General features: G+C 50.3%; 1 protein-coding gene across 2 annotated transcripts in view; it reads left to right on the forward strand.

Annotated features, from left to right (window-relative positions):
- DKK3 (dickkopf WNT signaling pathway inhibitor 3) overlaps positions 1 to 22,321 on the forward strand; it is a 59,121-nt gene that overhangs the window by 29,311 nt on the left and 7,489 nt on the right.

Genomic DNA, 22,321 nt, shown 5'->3' on the forward strand with positions numbered 1-22,321 from the left:
AGACCTGCTGTCAGTTTCATTTTTCACCTCCACCTCCTGGAAGAAAAAGAATAAACAAGACATTGGGTACATTTTATGGGAGCCCAGAGCAGTGGGATTTGGGTACCATGAAGTACCATGGGTTGGAATCCCTGTTCCTTGGGCGACTACCCCCACTGCTCTGAGTGCTGGTTCCTGCTCCATTAAAGGAGTTGGTAACCACCCCAAGGGTGTTTTAGAAGGAATGGCAATGTATGGAAAGTATCTGGCACTTCATAGATGCTCAATGAATGTAAATTCGCCTTTCTGACCTCATTTCTTGGGCTTCATGAGGGCAGGAAGCCATGATTTACTGAATGTAAGAGTGATAAATTAGTACATGGGTTTATTTTGTGGTAAGATTGCTGGGTATCCCTTGAAACCTGGTAACTGAGAAACTGTCTCGGATGATATTGGCTAAGGTGCCAGATGAAAAAGCAGTTGTGTGTGGAGCTGTTGAGTGTCCCATGCCAAAGGGAAAGTAAAGTGAGTTTTCACTGAGTCACAGAATTTTGAATGGAAGGATTCACAGGATCCTTTGAGCTCCTGGGGACCAGAGTTGAAAACATGGGGCCCATACACTCCTATCCTCCCCTCTGCCACACCCATGGCAGACATCACTAATCAATTGTAGTTACTTCCTAATGAGCCCAGGTAGAGCCTCAGAACTTGAGATAACACAGTACTTCAAGCAGCCAGCCATTCATTGATGATCAACTGGAAAACACTATCCTTGAAATCTATTTCTCACTCTTTCTCTGGACCAAACCTCATTGTGCAGATGGGAAAACAGAGACAAGGAGCACGTGATTTTCTCCAAATCACACAGCTCTTGGAGTTGAGACCTCATATCCAGTTCATTTGGGTTTTGAATACACGGTGGACCTAGAGTTTCCTGTTCAGAAAGCAGGCCTCAGTGCTACTGTTTTTGTGACATATGCTAAGATTGGTAACTGGGAAGGTGGTCCGCCTCATGCTGAGAAATGGTGACAACTGATGGGGAAGGGTCTTCTCAGGTTCAGGTAAAGTGGTGGCTGGGAGAAATATCTAGAAGATTGTGAGCCCTGGGAAGGCAGGGGCTTTGTCTGTCATCTTTACCTCCGTATTGATGTGGGGTAGGTGCTTAATGGTTGAATGAACAATTTTTTTTTTTCTGTGTTTTCTAGGGCTGCACCTGCGACACATGGAGGTTCCCAGGCTAGGAGTCTAATCAGAGCTGTAGCTGCCGGCCTTCACTGGAGCCACAGCAACTCGGGATCCAAGCCGCGTCTGCAACCTACACCACAGCTCACAGCAACGCCAGATCCTTAACCCACTGAGCGAGGCCAGGGATCGAACCTGCAGCCTCATGGTTCCTAGTAAGATTCGTTAACCACTGCGCCGCAACGGGAACTCCGAATGAACAGATTTTAACAGACGAAAGCTGAATGACCCGGAGTAACCTGGGGACTATAAACAGAGGCAACAGCTCTTGAAGATAAGACTCAGCAAAGAGCTACACATACGGAGATGAGTTTTATTGGCTTGAAAAATAGTGGTGCTTGTCTTGCCTTCCTTCATTCATTTGTAATATTGAGCACCTGCTGTCTGCTGGGCTGCATGCCAGGTGTTTCTATGCCTTTTATTTTCTCATCTTTATAGTACTGAGAAGTAGATGGTCGTTTTACGGATGAGGAGGACACTAGAGGTTAGAGAAGTTAAATTCCCAAAGTCATGATAGATAATCGAATGGTAGAATGGGTTCCTCTTCCTCTGAAACCAGATATCAACTTTGGTCTTTTGCAATAAAAAGATATGTTTCAGATAGAAAAAGTCATGGAAGTTTGCAGCCATAATGATGGTGGGGGGTCTTGAAGGGGTTTTCACCACCTGGTTCCATTCCAGTCATTTATACCTACCCCCCCAGACCAAATACCCCTCCCCCTGGACCAAAACTGCTCAAAACGAAAAATCAGAATCACTGAAGGACCACTGCGTGGCAGTAAACCAGGGATGGCAGAGTGCCTGGAGGTCACTGGGAGAGGCTGTCAAGGTTAGGGACCTGTGGAATCTCTCACCCACTCTCTTTTGCTCTCATCACTGGTCACGTATGAGACCCGTGCCCCCCGGCAACATTCTAAACCACAGAGGAGGAGCATTTTAAGTGGGTGGCAGGCGCCCGTATCTGAGGTTTGGCCACTGACACATGTCAGTGATATGATTCAAACAGCCCCAGTTTGAATCTTCCATTGTCTCAGAATTCATGGCCTCCCAGAACAAAAAGTGGGTACAAAAGGCAGAGAGAGCCTGGTGAGTAGCGGTCAGGGTGGAGAAGCATCATGGCTGGCAGCTGGAGGAGGCCTGCTCCCCAGGCCAGTGAGTGGGTCCCCCGGTGACTCAAGGTGGGCACAGGCCAGCCCTCTCAGGCCCAGTAAGCAGCACCTTAGGGTCAGCCTCCACGTGCTCAAGTGCCCCCTGGCACCCCGTTTTTCCCCCATTGCTTTTTGTCCTATTTTTCCCCATGATGTCTGCAGGGACCTCCTTCCCCGGGCAGAATCCACTCCCTGTAGCAGAAGGGAGGCCAAACCAAAGGCCAGGAGTCCTATGCGGTGCCTGCCTTGGCAGCCTGCTCCCCTGCCCCTGGCAGCTTTGCTGGAGTTTGGAGGATGAGAGAAAGAAAAGAGAATGAGTATTCATTGAGCACCTACTATGTGCCAAGTATGATGGACTATTTCATAGAAGCTATTTTCCTTCACTCTAACCAAACCCACCTAAAACAGGAAGCACGGAGTGACTTGCCAAGGTTGTACAGCTAGTCAGTGGCAGAGTCAGGTTTTGGAAGTGGGTCTGTTTTAGCGCACACTGCTTTAGAAAAGGGGCAGATGGGAAGGTTGCAAATGGTGACCGAAGGTCTGATCCATGCCATGGCGCGTGGACACACTTCTCCCTCTTAGTCTCCACAGCAACAGAATTGATTTAGTGGGTGGTTTTTTTTTTTTTTTTTTTGGTTTTGTTTTGCTTTTTGTCTTTAGGGCCTCACCCGAGGCATATGGAGGTTCCCAGGCTAGGGGTCAAATCAGAGCTACAGCTGTCAGCCTACCCCACAGCCACAGCAACGCAGGATCCGAGCTTCGTCTGCAACCTACACCACAGTTCACGGCAACGCCAGATCCTTAACCCACTGAGTGAGGCCAGGGATCGAACCTGCGTCCTCCTGGATACTAGTCAGATTCGTTTCTGCTGAGTCATGACAGGAATTCCCAGAATTGATTAGGTTTTAACATTCCCATCTGGAGTTCCCGTCGTGGTGAACTCCTTCGTGGGAATCCGACTAGGAACCATGAGGTTGCGGGTTTGATCCCTGGCCTCGCTCAGTGGGTTGCGGTGAAGGCCGGTGGCTACAGCTCCGATTAGACCCCTAGCCTGGGAACCTCCATATGCCGCAGGCCCTAGAAAAGACAAAAAAAAAAGAAAAAAATTCGCATCTTACAAATGAGGTAACTGCAGCCCAGTGATGTTAGATGACCCCCCCAGCGAGGAGAATTGAGAAGGAAGCAGACCTGGGGGCTCACCATAGGGGTAGTGAGTCCTTTTTATAGCCCAAGGCCAGGGTCTTGGCTAGGAGAACTGGAGCAGACCGGGTGGTGGGGGTGGATTCCTGGGCACTGGCAGGCAACACAGGGCTTGGAGTGGGGGATGGGCATCCTGTTGATGAGTGGCTCCAGGGTGTCTGGGGCAGAAAACCTAAGTGGGCCCAGATCGCTCTCCCTAAGCCACAGCTCCCCCCACCCCTGGAGCTGGAGCTTTCTGGGCACCCCGTCATCGCGTGAAGATGAAGCAAAATAAGACGTGGCCACTTGAAAGCAGAATGAGGCCAGAGCATATGTTTTTCCACCACCAAAACATGCTAAGGTTTTTTCCAAGCTCATTAGCACAAATGGTTTGACTTGGAAGGTTTAACAACTCCACAAGCCCCTTTCAAGTCCTCATTGTGGTGAACTTTGTGGGGAGCTCTGGGGGAGGGAAAGCATAATTGCTGATGGTAGGAAAGAGGTGGGACCGAGGGGTCTGGAAGCCCATTCGAGGCCCAGGGTGGACGCCAGAGGCCTGGCAGTTGGCTGGGGAAGCGACTTTTCCTGCATGCGGGGAGGGGGCTAACACATTGGCTTCTGTTTTCTTTACATTTTCTTCATCCTTTTCCTTTTTTTTTTTTTAAAGAAGTTGAAGGAATCTTTTGAGTTGTATTTTTTAGAGAGGGTGTGTGAGGGGAGGCCTAAAGCAGTAGTTCTTAACCTTGGCTATGCATTCGAATCACCTTCTCAACCTGGACAGATCTCATAAAGAAAAAAGTGCACTTAACATTCACCAACTTTTTTTTTTTTTGTCTTTTTAGCTATTTCTTGGGCCGCTCCCTCGGCATATGGAGGTTCCAGGCTAGGGGTCAAATCGGAGCTGTAGCCACCGGCCTAACGCCAGAGCCACAGCAACGCAGGATCCGAGCCGTGTCTTCAACCTACAGCACAGCTCACGGCAACGCCGGATCCTTAACCCACTGAGCGAGGCCAGGGATCGAACCCGCAACCTCATGGTTCCCAGTCGGATTCGTTAACCACTGCGCCACAACGGGAACTCCAACGCTCACCAACTTTTATTTTTTTTATTTTTTATTTTTTATTTTTTATTTTATTTTCCCTCTGTACAGCAAGGGGGTCAGGTTATCCTTAGATGTATACATTGCAATTACAGTTTTTTCCCCCCACCCTTTCTTCTGTTGCAACATGAGTATCTAGACAAAGTTCTCAATGCTATTCAGCAGGATCTCCTTGTAAATCTATTCTAAGTTGTGTCTGATAAGCCCAAGCTCCCGATCCCTCCCACTCCCTCCACCTCCCATCAGGCAACCACAAGTCTCTTTACCAACTTTTAAATTGAAGTGGCACTTGCCCTTTTTTTTTGGGGGGGGGTGGCCCACCCATGGCATATGGACATTCCCAGGCTAGGGGTCCAGTCGGAGCTGCAGCTGCCGGCCTACGCCACAGCCACAGCCACACCAGATCCGAGCCGCGTCTGCAACCTACACCACAGCTCACGGCAACGCCGGATCCTCAACCCGCTGAGCGAGGCAAGGGATCGAACCTGTGTCCTCATGGAGCCTAGTCAGATTCATTTCCACTGCGCCAGGACGGGATCTCCCCAGCCTTGAAAGCAGGCAGCGAAGCACAGATAGTGAGCAGTCCCCTCGTTACCAGCAGAAGTCAGGCATGTTTTCTGCTTTCTTGCCACTGTGGCAGATGACTTGAAATAGCATTTGTGCTCATCACTACTTAGAAATCAGAGTTCCCACTGTGGCTCAGTGGAAATGAATCTGACTAGGATCCATGAGGACACATTGCCGTGAGCTGTCGTGTAGGTCGCAGACGTGGCTCGGATCCCCCGTTGCTGTGGCTCTGGTGTAGGTGGCAGCTGTAGCTCTGCTTAGACCCCTAGCTCGGGAAGCTCCATATGCTGTACCTGCACCCCTGAAAAAGAAAAAAATAAGAAAGAAATTAAGGTTATTATCAGACTGGCCAGTACATTTTCCTGCTCAGTGTGTTAGTAAAGACGCCTATAAAACACTGCATCTCTCTCTCTATATATACTCTCTCTATATATGTATATATAAAATTTGTCTTCTTAGGGTCATAGTCTTGGCATATGGAAGTTTCCAGGCTAGGGGTTCTAACCGGAGCTGTAGGTGCCGGGCTACACCATAGCTCATGGCAACGCTAGATCCTCAACCCACTGAGCAAAGCCAGGGATCAAACCTGCAACCTCATGGATACTAGTCAGGTTCTTTACCATTGAGCTATGGGGGAATGCTTCAAAATATTTCGATAACTGTGTTTCGGTGCAGTCATTTTCCTTTGTTACCTTGTGTGTTTTCCTTTATTCACCTAGTGCATTATTCTGAAAAGGGGTCCATAGGCTGTATTAAATTGCTGTAGGAGTCCATGGTATGAAAAGGGTTAAGACTCCCTGATTTAAAAAAGGCCAGTGGCCAGTGCCCACGCCGGGGCCTCGTGGTCATTCGGATTTAGATGATTTTGATGAGGCCTGCTGGGCTGAGGGGAGGCTGTCGCAGGGGCTCTGCCTGTTGCATCCTCTGGAGTGGAATTGTCCCCACTGTAGCCAGGGCATGGCCCCCAGGCTCCCAAGTACTTCTAGCCTCCAGTTCAGGTTGTTTTGTGGCCGAAATTAGACCTCTGTCCACCGGTGCCAATTAGACATGCAGAGACAGCATTTGGGGTGAAGGAGAAAAAATAGCTTTTAGTGCTTTGCCAGGCAAAGGAGGCCACAGCAGGCGAATGCCTCAAAGACTGTGTCCACCCTTGGGGAAGAATGGCAGGGCATTTTAAAGTCTAAAGGGAGAAAAAACAGGGTTTCAGATAAGAATCAGGATTTGGGCAGGCAGGCATTCTTCCTTCTTTGGGGGAATCTTAGCCATTGAAGCGGCTGTCAGGAGATCTTGGCAGGATCCTGGTGGTGGTCTTCTGGGTTATTGCCTAGAATAACAGTACTTGCAAAAAGGGCATATTGATCAGAGATGAGAACAAACTAGGAAAGTTCCTGAAAAACCCCATGTGTGAATAGTCTTTAACCCACAGGCAATTGTGCCCTGGGTACCTCCTCTTTAGCTCACAGGTGATTGTGTTTAGGATGCAGTCAATGAGGGAGAAGGACAAGGAAGGACTCCAAGCGGTTCAGTTATAAAGTATTCTTTTCTAGAAGAAGCATAAGGAATATCACCTTTCTCTTAGGTGCATAAGAGAAAAGTGTCATTATGTGTATCCCTTGAGAGGGAACCAGGATCCTGCCCCAAGGCTGGACTGTTGTCTCTTGACTCTTCCTCCTTGGTCTCTGCATCCCCTCCCTTCCCTGATCAGCAACTGCCTGAATCTGTCCCCTTGGAACTCAGGGAGGGCCATGGAGGCTGAATGAAGCCCATTTCCTAAGAATAAGAAATGGAGCACACAGAAAGGCTTTTGTGCCCAGGAGCCCCATGGAGTCCTGCTTGGTTACAGGGACACAGGCAGGATGTCCCATGGCGATTTCTGATGGGTTGGGGAGGATCACTCAACCCCAGAGCCTGTTCTTCATCAGAGAAGACTTGGCCTGCTCCAGTGCAGACGCAGCCCCAAAGAGGAGGAGAAAGATGAGCAGGGCTTCACCAGCACGTGTGCCTGGGGACCAAGCCTCAGGATGTGCTACTCTGAGATGATGGATCTTATAGAAGCATCCTCTCCAAGGGCTAAGAGTATGTAGGAACGTGACACATGCATGCCTTTCTTCCCAAGGCAAAAGAAGAGCAGTTTGAAGGAAATAGGTTAGGCCCTCAGCTCACTGACTCATGGGGAAAGAGTAAAAGGAAACCAACTGAATATGGAGAAACTGCATCCATCCCCATTGATGGAGGGAGGGTCTTAAAAAGAATCAAAAGGTAACCGTGGAGTAGAAATGCTCTCAGAACCTACCTGGCAGAGCCTAAGCAGACATGTGTACCTTGTCCCTAAAATCTCCTCTCTTCTGACTGTCTCCCACGTTATTCTTTCCCTAGAGTGAATGACACAATCATACAGCCAATCATGGGAACCGTACCAGGCTTACGGGGTGTAGGTAAACGCGAGTGTGATTTAAGTTTAATCCTAGTAATTGCTTTGTTTGAAAGAAAGGTGATTTTGTTAGGGCCTGTCTGAGGAGTTGTCTGAGGGTGGAGCCACGGATCTGTGGCTCCCACAGGCCCCGACTGGATCCCACCTGCTGCAGCCATCTGAGAGCATCATCCTTGCCTCTGACTGGCAGTGGCTGTGGCTTCACTTAGTCACAGAAGCGTAAAGGCCCTGAACACCTCTGCCATGGTAGTGCCTCTGCTGCCCTCCAGGGCTGGGCATTATTTGTCTGGGGCACATGCCAGCCCCGAGGGGACTTCTGATTCTGGTTGCAAGTGTTGCAAAAAGTGGACGAGTTCCTGGCAGGACTAGAGGCAAGCAGATGGCAGAATATGCGTGAGCCACTCAGGTGTTTCAGCTCTGATCTAGGAAAAGAGAAAGAGGAAGGTGACAGAAGTGTGCCAAGGTGGATGAGTTTGTGGCTGAGAGGACAGAAGGGGTGTAGCAGAGGCAGCCCTTTGAGCCGGTGCCAAGAAGCTTGTGGAAACAAGAACTGAGCCGTGTCTTCCCATAGACAGTCCTGGAGTGGCTCCTGGAAACCTTCCATGACAGCCAGATCCCTCTCCCTGGGAGGACCTGCCTGCTCCCGCCCAGGAGGGCTGGTCACAGGTCCCCAAGGCATCTCCTCCTGGGGATTCTCCTGGACCCCGACACGGTGGAGCCCAGGAACGCATCTGCCTCCTCAGACACATACAACCCTGGAGGACCTAACATCACAGCCAGATGGTGCTTCTTCAGCCCCCATTCCTCGCTCAGATCGTTTATGATAAGAGAGAGAAAGCAGAGGGGGTTCCCATTGTGGCGCAGTGGAAATGAATCCAACTAGGAACCATGAGGTTGCAGGTTCGATCCTTGGCCTTGCTCGGTGGGTTAAGGATCCAGTGTTGACATGAGCTGTGGTGTAGGTCAAAGACACGGCTCCGATCCTGCATTGCTGTGGTTGTGGTGTAGGCTGGCAGCTGTAGCTCTGATTTGACCCCTAGCCTAGGAACCTCCATGTGCTGTGGGTTCGGCCCTTAAAAAAACAAAAAAAGTGGGGTGGGGGAGAAAGCAGAGACCCTCACCATGGACTTCCCTCCCAGCACCATGGGGTCAAGGCTGGGATTGGGGGTGGCCTCGAACTCAGAGACCAACCACGACCACAGAGAGCAGCGTCAGCAGCTGCTCTGGAGACGTCCCATCAACAAGGATGATTTTATGGAAAATCACTTGGAGTCTCAAGAATCTCAACTCTGCTGGACTCTGAACAGTGAGGAGAGTTAAGGAAAATATTTAGCCTAGGGATCAGCTAAAAGCAGAGGGGGCCACACCCTTGGCCAGAGAGGGTCAGAGTGGAGATGAAAGAGTTCGTGAAATCAGCCACCGTGCAGGCAACCAAGCAGACGGGCATGGAGTTGGCTTCCTTGCTCTAAACAACTGCTGAGACTGCTGAGGACACAGCCTGCCATGCTCCTGGTCTGCTCGCCAGCAGGGGAGCAGCACCCACTGAACCACTGGATCATCCCCAAGGTGCCAGCGGGAAGGGTGGCCCAGCAGAGGGCAAGTTTGGGATGCCCTGTGCTCTGATCGCCTGTTACCCCAGCCTCAGTGGTGTGAAATGCTCGTGGACTGTGGATTAGGGGCTAGGAATTTGGACTGGGTACAGGAGATGGCTCGTCTCTGCTCTGTGGTCTGAGAGCTCCACCCGGAAGCCAGGGCGACTCAGTGGCTCAGGCTGGAATCGTCTAAAGGCTCTTCACACTCACGCTTCTGGCCGTTCCCTGAGACATAAGCTGGTGCTGCGGCTTCTCCATGTAGTGTGGGCTTCCTCCCAGCATTCAGCCTGGGTTCAGGGAGAGAGCTAAGCAGAATCTGTATTGCCTCTTATGACCTAGTTTCGAAAGGCATGCAGCATCACCAGATCCGATTCATTAAAAGTGAACCTGGGTGCTGTCCTAGGGTGGATAGGATGGCTAAGGGACTGCCCCTTTCAGTCCCTATGACTTCCTATTTCTTTTGTGTGTGTGTGTGTGTGTCTTTTTAGGGCTGCACCAGCAGCATATGGAGGTTCCCAGACTAGGGGTCGAATCGGAGCTGTAGCTGCCAGCCTAAGCCACAGCCACAGCAACACAGGATCCGAGCTGCATCTGTGACCTACACCACAGCTCCCAGCAACGCCAGATCCTTAACCCACTAAGCAAGGCCAGGGATCCAACCTGCATCCTCATGGATGCTAGTCAGATTCATTTCCACTGCACCACGATGGGAACTCCTCCTCCCGCTTCCTGTTTCTAGAAACAATCCAAAGATGCTCTAAGTGCTCTGGTGGGAAGAGGCCAGTGACTCAAGTGAAGGTTTTGGGGGCTTTGGGAATGCAGGCATGTCGCACCTTGGGTTGCCTAGATTCACCAATGACCAACCAGCTACAGGTCAACCTTGGCTGCTGCTGGATGAGGTCATCCCTCAGAGACATAAGTCAATTGCAAGCAGTCGAATTTTGGCTTTCCCGGCGTGAGTCTTTGCAAGTCTTATAGATCCCTCTTGATCTTTGGCATCCAAATGTGCTCTCTTCACCCAGCTTTCTCTGGGGATACCGAGGGCCAAGGGCACCCAGGAGACAGGCCTTTGTTGCCCGCTGGGGAGAGTCACCAGTGTCCTTGAGAAGGACACTTTGTACTGCTCCTTAAAGATGAACTGGCCAGAGTTCCTGTCACAGCTCAGCAGAAGCAAATCTGACTGGTATCCGTGAGGACACAGGTTTACTCCCTGACCTTGCTTAGTGGATTAAGGATTCAGCGTTGTCGTGAGCTGTGGTGTAGGTCGCAAACCGGCTCGATCCCATGTTAGTGTGGCTGTGGCGTAGGCCAGCAGTTGTAATTCTAATTTGACTCCTAGCCTGGGAACCTCCATATGCCGCAGGTGCGACCCTAAAAAGAGAAAACATAAGGATGAAATGGCCGAGCAGGAGGTGAGGGCATTCTAGCAGCAGGAGCCAAAATTGGGTCTTGGGAGTTAGGAAAATGGACTGGAAAGTAGGTTGGGAACTGACCATGAAGGGCTGTGGGTGCTGTGCAGAGACTGGATTCAGGTCACCGTTGGCAGGGAACGTGGAAAGACAGTGAGTTACAAAGTAGAATGTCCTTAGGGAGAGGGTCTCACAGGGTCTCACTGCTGCAGGTGAATTTGCTGGAGTCCAGGATCCTTGTGCCCTGCAGATTCAGACACTGGACATCCTTGGCTCTCTTGCTAATTAAACTCACACCCCACTGATGTATCATTTATTAGTTTGCAGTGCAGAGGAGCATCTCTTTTCAGGGACAGGAATGTTTGGGCCCCAGCCAAACACCCCCTATCTGGTGTCAGGGTCTTGGGGAGCTAGGCTGGTTATCTGAGAGTTGCCGGGTGAGTTAAAATTCCAGCCTAGGGAAGCTCGCGCTGCTGCCTCTAATCCAGGTCCAGCAATAGCACTCATTTGGTTATGCCCAAGGAACCACTTGGGCATATGGAGAAGTTTCCTTTGGAAGGAGATGTGGATATAAGTTTTCCAGAAGAAATATCACTCAGGCTGAAAGATACTGTTGGGGGCAGTTCACAGATCCAGGAGCTGCCTGATGCAGGCAGAGCAGAGAGCTCCCTGTGACAGAACCCCAGGCCCCCCCTCTCCCAGGTCACAGGGGGACACACGTGTTTCTTATTCACCTCCCCCCTTGCTACTTTATGTGTTTGTGCCGCTATCACAGATGCAGTCTGGCCCAGGCCTGGAGGGCTGCCTGTCTCCTCCAGTTTGGTGTTGATTGAATTAGTCCAACCTCAGCCTTTGCCAGAGCCCCTCTGCTGGGGCGGCTTTCGGAACTGTTATGATTAGCCTCCCAGTGACTCAAACAGCAGGTGTCTTCTGCGTCTGGAGCACTGTGTCCTACCTGTGTTTGGTGAAGGTCAGACCCAGGTGAGGCCCAGGACTCCACCCCCCCAATCTGCCATTGGAATGGGGGTGGGGGCCTGTAGACCCCAGGCCCCCGGAAACATGGTTGGGCAGAGGGCTCGCTCTGCTGCTCCTAATCCGGGCCCGGCAATAGCACTCAATTGCTTAGGGACCATTCAGGCACATGGAGACGTTTCCTTTGGAATGAAATGTGGGTATAAGTTTTCCAGAAGAAACATCACTCAGGCTGAAAGAATGTGCTGGGGAGTTCCGTGAGTGTTGGGCTGGCTGTCTCTGTGGCCTGTCCCTGGAAGAGTCCCCTCTCCATCCCTGTGGACTTGTGCGTGTGAAGGTCTCCCCAAGGGCCCCCGGTCTGGGGTGGGGAGCAGGAGGAAAAAGAACTCCAGGACTGCTTCTCAAACAAAGGATCTGGGCGCTGAGGGGTTGAGAGTGCAGTTCTTCACACCTGCTGTGCTGAGCCCTGCTGGGGGGGCCGCGTTTTCCTTCCCACCCCCCTCAACCCCTCCACTCCCCACCCAGCCTGCGTGATGGGACAAGACCTGGCAGGAGCAGCCCGGGAGCCCAGGCTCTGCGGATGTTGTGACTTTAGGATGATGATAGCTGGCGCTGGCTCTTGGCTTCAGCCTGGGTTTTTTTCCATGGGGCGATCTGTGCCTTGTGGGTCAGGCCAGAACCCTGGCTGAGGTTGGTGGCCCCTGCCTGCCCCAAGCTGGCTGAAATTTCCCAGGGCAGCTTCCAGGAGAGGCTGGGGGCGCCCTGCTGTGGTCAAGATAGCGCTTCAGCCTTACTGGCTCCTGCAGTTGGCAGGGTCTTAAGGTCCAAAAAGGACTCCGAGGAACAGGGAATGTGACTTGGAAATCCCGTAGAACAAAGGGGAGGCTGCCCGTCGCACTGCTCTCTGAGCTCTTCTCCTAACCCTCCGGGCATCTGCACCAGGACCTGGCCTTGGGAACCCTGCCTTCCCTTGGAGGCAGAGCTGGCAGCTCCCAAAGTCTTCCGGTCCCCATGCTCCTCCCTCCTGCCCTGGGGTCTGCCCTTCTCTCTGTAGAGCACTGGGTCAGGGCCACATGGAACTCCTGGTACCACCTCTGACCACCCGTGACCTTGGTAAGTCACTTGATCTCTCTGCCTTGCTCTCCTCATCTGTAAAACTGGGCTTCTCCGGCTCACTTGGGAAAACAGCGAGAATGAAATGAGATGAGGGATGCCAAGGTGCCTAGCACCCAGGGTGATCGAACGCTGTATTCCCTGGCCCCTTGCGGGCGTGCTTGTGCTTAGCTGTCCCCAGGCCCCTTGTGGTTCTGCGTGCTTGTCCTCCTCCCTCCGGTGTCCCCCATAGCAGAGGGCTCAGGGGTGAGACAAAAGGTTGTCTGTGATGATGGATTGAGTGCTCCGGCTGGACATGATGTTCGGCGTCTTTTTAGGAGAAAAAGTACTCACTGTAGAAGAAGAGCCACTGGCCCAAACTTAAGCTGGAAGCCTGCTCAAGCCTTCCCACGGCCGCCCTTGAGCTCTGGCAGTAAGTTAAGCAGTGCAGATAGAGGTGCTCCCTGGGCGTTAAGCCCTAGGGGCCAGGTGCTGTTCCAAGCACATGCACATTTTATCTCTCTTCATCTGTCCAACAGCCTCTTGAGGGTCCCTATGCTACAGACAAGGAAACCCAGGCACGGAGAGGCTCCTTCATTTGCCCGCCATCACCCAGCTTGTAAAGGAACCCGTATTCAAATCCAAGCTTGGGTCCTGAAGCCTGCATCTCATCCTCATGCACCCTTGGTAGCTTGGTGCCACGTGGTTGTCAAATGAAAAAAAAAAAAAAATGCACAACCTTAAAGTTGAGAGTTATGTTTTATTCAGAGGGTAGTCTAAGGATTTCAAGTGCTGGACCCCTCATCTCAGACCACACTGAGAAACTGTTCCAAAGAGGCAAGGCAGCAAGCCAGGATAAACAGGAGTTTTTTGCAACAATGACCAGGTAGTCGGAACATCAGAACTAGACATCTCAAGTTAAGGAATTTAGGAGTTCCCATAGTGGCTCAGCGGTAATGAACACACCTAGGATCCATGAACTCTGGTGTAGTTCACAGACACGGCTCGGATCTGGTGTAGCTGTGGCTGTGGTGTAGGCTGGCAGCTGTATCTCCAATTCCACCCCTAGCCTGGGCACTTCCATGTGCTGTGGGTGTAGCCCTAGAAAGACAGGAAAAAAAAAAAAATCAAGTTAAGGAATTTAGTGTTTTTCTACATATGAGCAGATGCAGAGTCTGAGCTCACCCAAATCATTGCTTTGATATGCACCCCAGCTATTTGGGGCCAGTATCCTGTGTTTTTCTCATCCTGCACTGTTGGGGGCAGCTGCAGCATTCTGTCTGCATCCTGAGCTCCCTCAGGGCTCACCGTCAGGGAGGCTGTAATGTGGTAGCTTGGTGGCCACAACATCCCCTGTGTCCTGCTGTGGCAGACAGTGTTTTTCATTGTGTGAGTGTAGCCACAGGGCCCTCCCAGAGTGCCCAGGACTTTCCTGGCTTTGACACTGCAGAAATCGCATCCTAGGAAGACCCCCAGTCCTGGGCAAATTGGCAAAGTTGTTGCCCACAGTCTGCCCTTCTCTGTGTGGGGCAGTCTCTGCTCAGGAGGGTCAGGGGTCTGAGAACTGCCCCACATCTGGGAAGGCCATTTTTTGGTTTATTTGTTTGTTTAATTGTTATTTCCCCAATACAATTTTTTTTTCTACTGTACAGCATGGTGACCCAGTTACACATACATGTATACATTCTTTTTTCTCACATTATCATGCTCCATCATAAGTGACTAGACATAGTTCCCAGCAGGATCTCATTGCTAATCCATTCCAAAGGCAATAGTTTGCATCTATTAACCCCAGATTCCCAGTTCATCCCACTCCCTCCCCCTTGGCAACCACAAGTCTATTCTCCAAGTTCATGATTTTCTTTTCTGTGGGAAAGTTCATTTGTGCCATATATTAGGTTCCAGATATAAGTGATATCATATGGCATTTGTCTTTCTCTTTCTGACTTACTTCACTCAGTATGAGAGTCTCTAGTTCCATCCATGTTGCTGCAAATGGCATTATTTTGTTCTTTTTTATGGCTGAGTAGTATTCCATTGTGTATATACTACATCTTGGGAAGGCCATTTGTTAACTGTAACCATCTGGATATCCCGGGAGCAACCAGGGTCTGGTACCACCACCCCACCCCCGGGGCCAGGAGGCGACTGACCATCCAAACCTGTGTAACCAGAGTGTGGGCCTGGGGGGCCAGAGCCTAGAACAATCTGGTTATGAGGAGCCACGAAACTCTGCTCTAGTCCCCTTTAGGATGTGCAGTGTGCCCCTCTCCCCGTCACCTCCCCCCAGGGAGACACAAAGCTCAGGAACAGAAGCTGGATGTGTGTAGAGCAAAGGAGATTTGGATGCAGGCTTATTGGGGGTGGCAGGTGTCAAATTTTTAGGGCTGCTAGAACATAGACCCGCAAATGAGTGACTCAGAGCTCTGGAGGGCTGGAGACCTGAAGTCTCTGTGTTGGCTGAGGTGGCTCCTCTGAGGGCACAAGGAAAGGTACTGTGCCAGGCCTGCCTCCTGGAAGAAGAAGGTAGCCTTTCTCTCTCTCTAGGGGTTGAATCAGAGCTACAGCTCTGGCCTACACTACAGCCGCAACAACACCAGATTCTTAACCCACTGAGCAAGGCCAGGAATTGAACCTGTGTCTTCATGGATACTAGTTGGGTTTGTTACTGCTAAGCCATGACGGGAACTCCCAGTCTCTCTGTTCTTCACACCCACTTCCCTCCACGAGTGTCTGTCTCTGTCTATGTTCTCCTTTTCACAAGGACACCCAGTATGTAGGACTCAGGCCCACCCTAATCATCTCATCTTAAGGAATTATGTTTACAGTGACCCTTTTTCTAAATATGGTCATATTCTGAGGTACCAGGATCAGGACTTGAACATACGACTTTGATGGGGAGCATCATTTAACCCAGATGAGGGCATTTGGAGGCAACAGGGTGCAGTGGGAGGAGCAAGCCTCGGTGTGGGGGTCTGGTGGACTTGAGTTTATGTCTTAGTGTTTCCAGCTCCATCTTTGACTTTGAGCTCTGAGCCTGAGTTCCCTTATTTGCAAAGCGGAGGCTGGTCTGTGCTCCATCGGTCTATTCACTGCTGAATGGCATCTCCACGCCAGGCCTATGCTGGGGGATATGAAGTCAGCAGCTGACCTCAGAGGGGCTCTGAGGGTCAGAGAGAGCCGATGAAAGGCTGAGCAGGTGCTGGCACACAGTAGGTGCTTTCTGATCCTCCTCTGCTGCAGTGGGCAGAGCTCTGAGGATCATCTGGCAGAGGTCCCCTGAGCCTTCATTTCATGCCCTGGCCTGTTCCCCTGATATTCTCAGAGCCTCAGGCTTGAGAGGGGGCCGTAGACAGCCCAGGCTTCAGCGAGGTCCCCTCAGGTGGCCTCCTCCTTGGGGCTTCACAATATAAGAACATCTGGTTTCCAGGGGACTGGGGGCAGTGTGACCTGGCCAGTGTGTGAGGCGACGTGGGCGGCAGAAGAGCCACACAGAAGCCAGGGAAGGCCTTGCGGGGTTCCCGTGCTGCTTTCTCCCCTCTCCTCTGTCTCCTCTGATAACCCTGAAGTGGAAACTCAAAGACAGAGACTGGCTCCTTTGCCATTTTCCATTATTTCATGATCGTATCAAAGCACCAGGGCCATTTCCTGGCCCAGCATCGGGCCAGCTCCCTGCATGTTCCCTGCCAGCCCCTCCTCCCCGCCAGCATCCGAGCAGGACACTGTGCAGCTTCTGGCCAGAACCTTCTAAATATAGCTCCATCCTCAGAACAACAAAGCCCCAAGCCTCTGAATGGCTTCGGCCCTGACAGCCGGCCTCTGTATGTCAGCAGGATGGGAGGGAGGAGTGGGGACAGAGGGGGAGTGGCCAGAACCAGAGGAGTGACACATGAGCCCCAGTCGGCCACGGCCTTGGCCCCGAGCTCCTGCCGTCTGTCTTGGGGGATGTATGAGAGCAGGGGCCCTGTCCCAGGCGGGCTCTGCTCAGCAGTGAAGGATAGGAGACTGGTTAGCGCTAAAGGGAGAGAAAGACGGTGATCTTCTCCGAAGGAGACAGAAAGGTCCTGTCTTTAGGGTCAGACTGACTGGCTTAGATGCGTGACCTCTAGGCTGGGGGACTCTGGGCATATCCTTCATGTTAAATCTCAGTTTCCACATCTGGGAAGTGTGGCTACTAAGGCCTGTGTTGGATTTCAGGAGAACTGGTGCTGAGTGGCGGCAACGGTGGCCCCGGGAGCCAGGGCTTGGTGCCAGGACGTGTGGGCTGCTGTGGACTCTGCTGGGAGTTGACAGCTCACCCAGCACCTTGACCCACCTGCTCTGCAATGCTCAGATGACCCCCTATGTTCTGTATCTTTTGTGTGTGTGTGAGTTTTTGTTTTGTTTTTTTTGTTTTTTTGTTTTGGTCTTTTCAGGGCCACACGTGCAGCATATGCAGGTTCCCAGACTCGGGGTTGAATCAGAGCTATAGCTGATGGCCTATACCACAGCCACAGCAATGTGGCATCTGAGCCATGTCTGTGACCTATATACCACAGCTCATGGCAACAATGCCAGATCCATAACCCATTGAGTGAGGCCAGGGATCGAATTGGCATCCTCATGGTTACTAGTCGGGCTGAGCCACAATGAGAACTCCCCGTTCTGCATCTTTAATTCCACCTCCTGAGTATAACATGGAGCCCTTCTCCCAGTGATCTAATAGGTACCTCGAACCCAGAACTTCCATGGCCCTTTAGATACGGACATGACTGTGCCTTTCTCCCCACTCACAGGCCTTCTACTTCAGAGCTCACCTCCTCATCCCTCCTGTGTCCAGCTGGGTGCTGGGGCCCCTTTTAAACCTCTGCCCAGGAGTTCCCACTGTGGCTCAGTAGGTTAAGTACCTGATGTAGTATCTATGAGGACGCAGATTCGATCCCTGGCCTTGCTCAGTGAGTTAAGGATCTGGCGTCGTGAGAGCTGCAGTGTAGGTTGCAGATGCATCTCGGATCTGGTGTTGCTGTGGCTCTGGCATAGGCCTGCAGCTGCTGCTCTGATTCCACCCCTAGCCTGGGAACTTCCATATGCCACATGTTTGCTCCCCACACCACTCCCCACAAAACATAAAAACCTTTGCCCAAATCTGAATGTACCTGTTGAGCACAGATAAGAGAGGCTAGAGTTATTGAAAAAAAAAAATTAAATCCTAGGTTTCTCAACTCTAGGCCAGGCTCTGCTTGGGGCAGCACCAACCCATGTAATCCCCTGCCACCCATTCGGTTCTGTTTAAAGTGGGGGGATCCACCTGTTCCTGAGTCTCTAACGCCAGGAAAGGTGGGACCCTGCCCTCTGCTACTAAGGGGTCCTCAGAAGAGACCCCAAACCATATGGAAAGTCTGGTTCTCACATAGTAAGAGGCCACTCTGCCCCAGGAATTTCACTCCTGCAGGCATTCAGGCAGCTGCCTACCTCTTAGTGGCAGGACTAAGTAGCAGGGTGTCAGGACTAGATAGGACTTCCCCACATGCTGGCAGGGGTAGGGATGGAGAATTGGTGGTAGTGATACCAGCCCCAGTTGTTTAGACCTGCCTTTCTGCTGACAGGAGGGCTCCCTGGGAAACAGGCACTGGATGGGCATAGGACGGCCAGCATGCTTTTGCACCAGCCACCATTCACAGAGCTTGACTCAGTGCCACAGCCCTGTGAGACAAGTCACCACTAGGAGGTGGCCAAACCAGATTTCATCTGTGTTCTTTTGGCCCCCAGGGTTTCTTCACACCCTGGAGTTCCAGGGTTTCCAGTAGGAGCACAGTTCTCAAAGAGCATTTCTGGGGGCTGCTGGAATGTACTTCCACAGCAAGGGAGCTGGCAGACTTAGCACAGAAGCCCCAGGCTTTCCAGAGGGGCAGCCATGCCGAATGCACCTGCCAGAGCTCCTGGCGGTGGAAAAACGTGTCGGCGAAGGAGAACATCACTTTTGTGTATTTGGTTGGATTGTTCAAAAGGGTTTGGCAGGCTTCCGAGCCCCAATTTTTTCCATACCTAGAAAAGAATGAACTGCTTCACTGTGGCTCTGTGGGGAATGCTTTGTTCTGCGTAGGAGTCAGTTTAGGGAAAGGAAGATAGTCCTGAGGATAAACGCCATTTCTTTCTTGATGGAGAATTGTGAACAGCAGAGGGTCTTAGCTCATATCTTTTTAAATTAAAGATCTGGAAGAGGAAGTACGTAGTGAAAATTCCAAGTGTACCGGATTCTTGGGGAATGAAAAGGCAAATTAATGGCATGCGCATATTTTTGTGCTTTGGTTCCCAAATCATTGCTAATGATGAGCGCTTCGTTAGCTTGTTTGTCCCAGTCACGTAGGATTGGTTTCATCCACTCAAGATATATCCATCATATGCCCCCACATGCCAGGCACTGTGCTGGGCCCAGACGGTGTCATACATATTGATATTCTGCTTTATGGAAGTAGGATTATGTGCTTCTTTCACTTGCTTGCTTACTAATTCGTGGATTGTAAATATCATCATGCAAAGAGCTACCTCTTTTTTTAATGTCTGCGTACTGCCATTTTACCGTGATATGACTCTACAATAATTTAATCAGTTCCCTCTCATCAGGCATTTCCATTATTTCTGGATTATAAATATTACACTGATATAACCTTAAACATCCTTATATTTAGATATTTGCACATTTGGACATGTGTTTCTGAGGATAGCTACCTGGAATGGGAATTATTGGGTCAAAGAATCTATGCATTTATATTTTTTAAAAAGTTTTATTGGAGTGTAGTTAATTTACAAGGCTGTGATAATTTCTTCTGTACAGCAGAGTGACCCAGCCTAGTCATACAGATGTTTACATATTCATTTTCTCTCAGAGTCTTTTCCCACATAGATTATCACAGAATACATTGTACAGTTCTCTGTGCTATATAGCAGGTCCTTGTTGGCCAACAGTTCTGTATACTTCAGTGTGCATTTGCCAAGCCCAAATCCCCAGTCCATCCCTCCCACCCCGACACCTGTCCTCTTTGGTAACAGCAAGTTCTTCAATGTCTTTGAGTCTGTTTCTGTTCTGCAAATAAGTTCATTTGTATCCTTTTTTTTTTTTTAGATTCCACATAGAGGTAATATCATATGATGTTTGTTTTTCACCGTCTAACTTCACTTGTATGATAGTTTCTAGGTCCATCCATGTTGCTGTAAATGGCATTATTTCATTCTTTTTTATGGCTGAGTAATATTCTATTGTATATGTGTACCACATCTTCTTTATCTCTTCCTCTGTTGATGGACAATTAGGTTGTTTCCATGTCTTGGCTAATGTAAATCATGTTGCAGTGAACATTGGGGTGTATATATCTTTTTCTTTTCGAGTTATACTTTTCTCTGGATAGATGCCCAGGAGTGGGATTGCTGGATTGTATGGTAGTTCTATTTTCAGTTTTTTGAGGAACCTCCAGACTCTTTTCCATAGTGGTTGTACCAGTGTACATTCCCACCAATAGTGTAAGATTCCCTTTCTCCACACCCTCTCCAGCATTTATTGTTTGTAGCCTATTTGATGATGGCTGTTCTGGCAGGTGTAAGGTGATACCTCATAGTAGTTTTGATTGCATTTCTCTAATAATTAGTGATGTTGAGCATCTTTTCTTTTTTTTTTTTTTGGCCATCTGTATATCTTCTTAAAGAAATGTCTATTTAGATCTGCCCATTTTTTTGATTGGGTTGTTTGTTTTTTTGATTTTGAGCTGTGTATTTTGGAGATTTTACCATCTAGTTGCCCAGTTCCTCAAATCCCTATCAACATTGGATCTTATATTAGTTTCCTATTATTGCTCTGATAACTTACCATATACTTAGTGGTTTAAAAGCAGCATGGTTTATTATCTTACAGTTCCATAAGTCAGAAGTCCAACAGGAGTCTCACTGGGCTAAAATCAAAGTGTTGGCAGGGCTGTGCTCCTTTGGAATCTCTAGGAGAGATACTGATCCCTGGCCTCTGGCCTTTCCATCTTCAAAGCCAGTGAAGTCTGGATGACTGCAGAGGGGGTCTTTCCACATGGCATTGCTCCGATACTGACTCTGCTGTGCAGCAGGCTTCTCTCCTCAGGTCAGGTCAGCTGATTAGCACCCTTAATTCCGCCTGTGACTTCAATGTCCCCTTGCTGTGTAACCCGATGTATCCAGGGAGGAGGGTGCAGACACCTTGGTGGGCCAGTGTTCCACCAACCCTTTTGTTTCTGTTCTAAGTGAAAACGTGGCATCCTCCTCTTTAAAGTTGCATTTTCTTGATTACTGATGAGGTCGAATATCTTTTCTGTGGGAAGAGACAAACAAATTTCTCTGACTGTAAGTTGTCTGTTCATATGCTTCACCTCTTTTTCTGCTGGGTTGCCCCCTTTTTTAAAAAATCTTTTTAGGGCCGCACCTGCGGCATATGGAAGTTCCCAGGCTAGGGGTCGAATTGACGCTACACAGCCATAGCAATGCCAGATCTGAGCCGTGGCTGAGACCTACACCACAGCTCACAGCAATGCTGGATCCTTCACCCACTGAGCCAGGCCAGGGATCAAACCCGTGTCCTCATGGTTGCTAGTCAGGCTCATTACTTCTGAGCCACAATGAGAACTCCCCATTCTGCATCTTTAATTCCACCTCCAGAATCCCTTCTGCTGAGCCATGGTGGGAACTCCTGCCTTTTTTTAAGTTGAAAAATTCTTTGAAGGCAAGGGCCTCCTCATACTCAGGTTTGCATCACAGTGCTTCAAAAAGCTGGCCGGTTCAGAGAAGGGCCTCTATTGCCCATGGGCCCTCTTCCACTCCCGCCCGCCCCGTGCTCTTGCTGTTCTATTTTGGAAAAAATGTCAGGACACTTCTGTGTGAACTGGCTGAGCTGTCTCTCTCCAGGAAGGTGTGGTGGCTGAGCGCTTCACCTACAGCCCAGTGAGCTTCTCAAGCCATTACGGACCCTGAGGTCGAACAGCCTGTGTGGAAGTTCCCATCTTGGCTCAGTGGAAACAAATTTGTGACTAGCATCCACGAGGACACAGGTTCGATCCCTGGCTTCACTCAGTGGTTTAAGGATCCGGCATTGCCGTGAGCTGTGGTATAGATCATAGCTGTGGCTCGGATCCAGCATGGCTGTAGTGTAGGCCAGCAGCTACAGTTCCGATTTGACCCCTAGCCTGGGAACCTCCATATGCTGCAGGTGCGGCCCTAAAAAGATTAAAATAAATAAATAAATAAATAAACAAACAAACAGCCTGAGTGCCCAGCCCCTGACTCGGGCAGCACTTCCCCCTGCTCTGAGATTCAGTTTTCTCACCAGTAAGAACAGTGATGGTGGCAGGCTGACCTTTTAGGGTTGCTGGCATGGGACCAGGGACAAGATGAACTCCTTTTGAGAGGGCGGACCCCGCTTGCCGAGCTGCTGCACTTGCCATGGCGGGGGCTTCTCGGCTGACATGAGTGGGACTCTGGGGAGACCCAGAGAAGAGCAGTTTTGGGTCATTTTGCAGGGTGTTGGGCAGTGTGCTCTCCTTTTGTTTCCTTTTGTTACCCAACCAAACTTGGGTCTGCTTTCCTGGACACAGTAAGCTAATCTGCTGACACCAGGCTG

This window comes from Sus scrofa, chromosome 2, assembly GCF_054392235.1.
Source record: "Sus scrofa isolate SSC_HxYL_T2T_F1_AM1 chromosome 2, Sscrofa_HxYL_maternal_Yorkshire_Landrace_v2.0, whole genome shotgun sequence".
Taxonomy (NCBI): Eukaryota; Metazoa; Chordata; class Mammalia; order Artiodactyla; family Suidae; genus Sus; species Sus scrofa.